Here is a 5,000-nt window from a genome sequence, read left to right as displayed (position 1 = left end):
CCAAGGATCAAAATGTGTCATTTAGAAGAAACATTTTCAAAAAGTTTTTAAAATCTTGTGGGTTTGCAACTCATAAGAGCGTCACTTTCAACGTCCCCGGTATTGGATTGAGTTTCTAAAAACAACCGTGCACACCGAGGTTAAACTTTACCGGCTCCACTCCGACTCGCCGCTCGCCCACAATTTGTTTGCAACGAAACATTTGTTTTTAATTTTGTTGGTTTAAATCTTGTTGGTTTGAAATTGTTTTGAAAAGGTTCTTTAAATCTAGTGGGTTTGCAACTCATAAGAGCATCACTTTCAACGTCCCCGGTATTGGATTGAGTTTCTAAAAACAACCGTGCACACCGAGGTTAAACTTTACCGGCTCCGCTCCGACTCGCCGCTCGCCCACTAGTCCGAAGGCAACAAAACATTTGTTTTTCATTTTGATGAAAATTTCTGTTTTTAAATCTTGTTGGTTTGAATTTTTTTTGAAAAGGTTCTTTAAATCTTGCGGGTTTGCAACTCATAAGAGCGTCACTTTCAACGTCCCCGGCATTGGATTGAGTTTCTAAAAACAACCGTGCACACCGAGGTTAAACTTTACCGGCTCCACTCCGACTCACCGCTCGCCCACAAATCCGAAGGCAACAAAACATTTGTTTTTAATTTTGATGAATTTTTTTGAAAACATTGGCTTGGCAAGCCCCAATCCGCGACTATCCACCCACCGCCACCCCACACGGGTGGTTGTTGTTGCGAAATGAGGTTGTGGTCGACATGCCCGCGCATTTGAGAAGGAGTTCCTAGCACTCCATGCTCTTCCATGCCAAAAAAAAGCCTAGACAACCCCATTTCGCAACTTTCCACGCCTTTTTTTTTCCCCCTCACCCATGGCGGCGGCGTGGTGGCGGCGGCCGGATTCCGGCCACCACCGCCATGGGTGGCAGCCCCCCGACCCCGACACCAAACCCATAATACCGAGGCAACATATCGAGGCAACATATCGAGGCAACATGACATGGGTGTGGCGTGGGGGAAGGGGGCTGCAGCTAGGAGGGCATGGGCTGCCATGCATATGCAGGCAACACACACCCCCCTATATAGCATTTTATGCATTTAGCCCTTTGACAGGAAGAGACATCACCTATGCGCGAGGAGTCATAATGGGCTCTAAATAATTCAATACAAGGTATTTGGACGTGATTTTTTGCAGGGATACTAAGAAACATGCAATCTCTGATGGGAAAAAGTTTCATAAATATTTGAAGTCGGGAAGTATTTTTTATTATTTTTAGAAGTCGTAAAATTGAAAAAATCATTAAAACAAATCCGGGAGGAATTTTTTAGTTTTGTAACTTGGAGAAGGTACTAAAAATCATAGACTACTTATGGGGAGCTTATTGTGCGAGGAAATTTCAATAAAAATGGGGTTTGACAAGGTTTGAAAAATTCTGTCGACATTTGAAAAAATCTGGAACTAGGCTGCCGGCATGCTGCGCACATGCTGCGCGCATGCTGCGCGCAGGCTGCGCGCAGGCCACGGCAGGACAAGTTTCGCTAGCCTCACTGTCGACCGAATGCGCAAGCTGCGCGCACGCCATGGCAAGACAAATTTCGCTAGCCTCACTGTCGACAGAGTCAGCACGCTGCGCGCACGCCATGGCAGGAGAAGTTTCGCTAGCCTCGCTGTCGACAGAATCAGCACGCTGCGCGCAAGCTGTGCGCGCGCATGGCATGGCAAGTTTCGAAAAATTCTGTCGACAGGCTCCCGAGCGCGCACGCTGCCGACATGTTGTGCGCACGCTGCCGGCATGCTGTGCACACGCTGCGCGCAAGCTGTGCGCGCGCATGGCATGGCAAGTTTCGAAAAATTCTGTCGACAGGCTGCCAAGCGCGCACGCTGCGCGCACGCTGCCGACATGTTGTGCGCACGCTGCCGGCATGCTGTGCACACGCTGCGCGCAAGCTGTGCGCGCGCATGGCATGGCAAGTTTCGAAAAATTCTGTCGACAGGCTGCCAAGCGCGCACGCTGCGCACACGCTGCCGGCATGCTGTGCGCACGCTGCCGGCATGCTGTGCACACGCTGCGCGCAAGCTGTGCGCGCGCATGGCATGGCAAGTTTCGAAAAATTCTGTCGACAGGCTCCCAAGCGCGCACGCTGCGCACACGCTGCCGGCATGCTGTGCGCACGCTGCCGGCATGCTGTGCACACGCTGCGCGCAAGCTGTGCGCGCGCATGGCATGGCAAGTTTCGAAAAATTCTGTCGACAGGCTCCCAAGCGCGCACGCTGCGCACACGCTGCCGGCATGCTGTGCGCACGCTGCCGGCATGCTGTGCACACGCTGCGCGCAAGCTGTGCGCGCGCATGGCATTGCAAGTCTAGAATTACTACGGTTATCCGAGTAGTAGATACCATCAAACAAACTATAACTGATTTAATGAGCCATTCGCAGTTTCACAGTCTGAATTAGTTCATACTTACACATGCATGGCTTAATCTTTGAGACAAGCATATGACTACTGGCAGGATCAACCAGGTAGCATTCCTTTCCGACATCGGCTCGTGCAAGACAAACGACCTTGTGGGTCGAGAGCTCGCCGCGGGCACGACAGTCGTACATGTCGAGCGAAAACGCTTCAAATTGGACGCTCGGAGCCCGAAGACCCCACGCCCGCTTAATGCTCCGCATCCGAGATCACAAGCAGAAACTTGTGGACCTTCACAATCTCACGATGAGTCGTGGGTTGATCGGGACACAAGCACTGCTACAACGTCCTCCTGTTGCCCGTGAAGGGCAAGAGGAGGAAAGGGACAACGAGAGGCACCATTCCTTAACAATAGGTAGCCAAAACAGGAACCCATTAACCCGCACAAGCCAATCTTGAAGCATCAATGACGAGGGGTATGAGACGACAGTTCGATGCCAGAGCAAAGAGCCTGCCGGTGCATAACACCCATTCACCACTCACACGCCGTTGCATTAGCAAAGCCCAGCACCACCAAACGAACCGCACATCTCAACAAGCACAATGGCTAACTGAGAATGCGGCTGCACCGAGTGGAGCCAAGCCCGCACCGCTAGGCATGACAAGAATACCATGAAATCTAGGCAACCGATATGTTGTGGGTTCGTAACTCGTAGGAGTGTCACTTTCAACGTCCCCGGTATTGGGCTGAGTTTCTAAAAACAACCGTGCACACCGAGGTTAAACTTTACCGGCTCCACTCCGACTCGCCGCTCGCCCACTACTCCGAAGGCAACCGATATTTTGTGGCATCATTGTTACTCTTAAGATTGTCATCCTCGACTTGCTCGTGCATTGGGCTCGCACCTTGCACACACAAGCAATGCCTAGACAATCTTAATCATAGCTCAACCGCACACTCAGAGGATTGGATAGCTTCTTTCGAAGCCAACCTACCCCCACACGTGTGAGAGTGGCCAACAATTTGCTAGCTTCTTCATCAACTCCGCCGAAAGCCATCCTCGACATACCCGTGCATTGAGAAGGTTTGGTGGCCGTACTCCCAACACAAAAGCATACCGAAGACAACCCCAAGCTAAAGCTCACTTGAAGCCAACGCATCGTCACCATGTGTTCGTGTGGCCGAGAATTGGGTAGCTTCTTCATCAACCCCGCCGAAAGCCATCCTCGACATACCCGTGCATTGAGAAGGTTTGGTGGCCGTACTCCCAACACAAAAGCATACCGAGGACAACCCCAAGCAAAAATTCATTTGAAGCCAACCCATCGTCGCCCACAACTAGTGGGTGAATGGTGTGCTTCCCGGGGTTGGCATAGACATTCCCTCGCATGCAAAAGATTGTCGATGCGAAAGATTATCTATGCCAACCCCGGGAAGCACACCATTCACACACTCCCGACCGGTGTGGTGTGGCGGTGATTGGATAGTTACGGATTGAGCACTTGCCAAGGATCAAAATGTGTCATTTAGAAGAAACATTTTCAAAAAGTTTTTAAAATCTTGTGGGTTTGCAACTCATAAGAGCGTCACTTTCAACGTCCCCGGTATTGGATTGAGTTTCTAAAAACAACCGTGCACACCGAGGTTAAACTTTACCGGCTCCACTCCGACTCGCCGCTCGCCCACAATTTGTTTGCAACGAAACATTTGTTTTTAATTTTGTTGGTTTAAATCTTGTTGGTTTGAAATTGTTTTGAAAAGGTTCTTTAAATCTAGTGGGTTTGCAACTCATAAGAGCATCACTTTCAACGTCCCCGGTATTGGATTGAGTTTCTAAAAACAACCGTGCACACCGAGGTTAAACTTTACCGGCTCCGCTCCGACTCGCCGCTCGCCCACTAGTCCGAAGGCAACAAAACATTTGTTTTTCATTTTGATGAAAATTTCTGTTTTTAAATCTTGTTGGTTTGAATTTTTTTTGAAAAGGTTCTTTAAATCTTGCGGGTTTGCAACTCATAAGAGCGTCACTTTCAACGTCCCCGGCATTGGATTGAGTTTCTAAAAACAACCGTGCACACCGAGGTTAAACTTTACCGGCTCCACTCCGACTCACCGCTCGCCCACAAATCCGAAGGCAACAAAACATTTGTTTTTAATTTTGATGAATTTTTTTGAAAACATTGGCTTGGCAAGCCCCAATCCGCGACTATCCACCCACCGCCACCCCACACGGGTGGTTGTTGTTGCGAAATGAGGTTGTGGTCGACATGCCCGCGCATTTGAGAAGGAGTTCCTAGCACTCCATGCTCTTCCATGCCAAAAAAAAGCCTAGACAACCCCATTTCGCAACTTTCCACGCCTTTTTTTTTCCCCCTCACCCATGGCGGCGGCGTGGTGGCGGCGGCCGGATTCCGGCCACCACCGCCATGGGTGGCAGCCCCCCGACCCCGACACCAAACCCATAATACCGAGGCAACATATCGAGGCAACATATCGAGGCAACATGACATGGGTGTGGCGTGGGGGAAGGGGGCTGCAGCTAGGAGGGCATGGGCTGCCATGCATATGCAGGCAACACACACCC

This window comes from Prunus avium, unplaced genomic scaffold (assembly GCF_965620075.1).
Source record: "Prunus avium unplaced genomic scaffold, drPruAviu1.hap1.1 HAP1_SCAFFOLD_29, whole genome shotgun sequence".
Lineage (NCBI taxonomy): Eukaryota > Viridiplantae > Streptophyta > Magnoliopsida > Rosales > Rosaceae > Prunus > Prunus avium.
Note: the sequence above shows the minus strand (reverse complement) of the source record.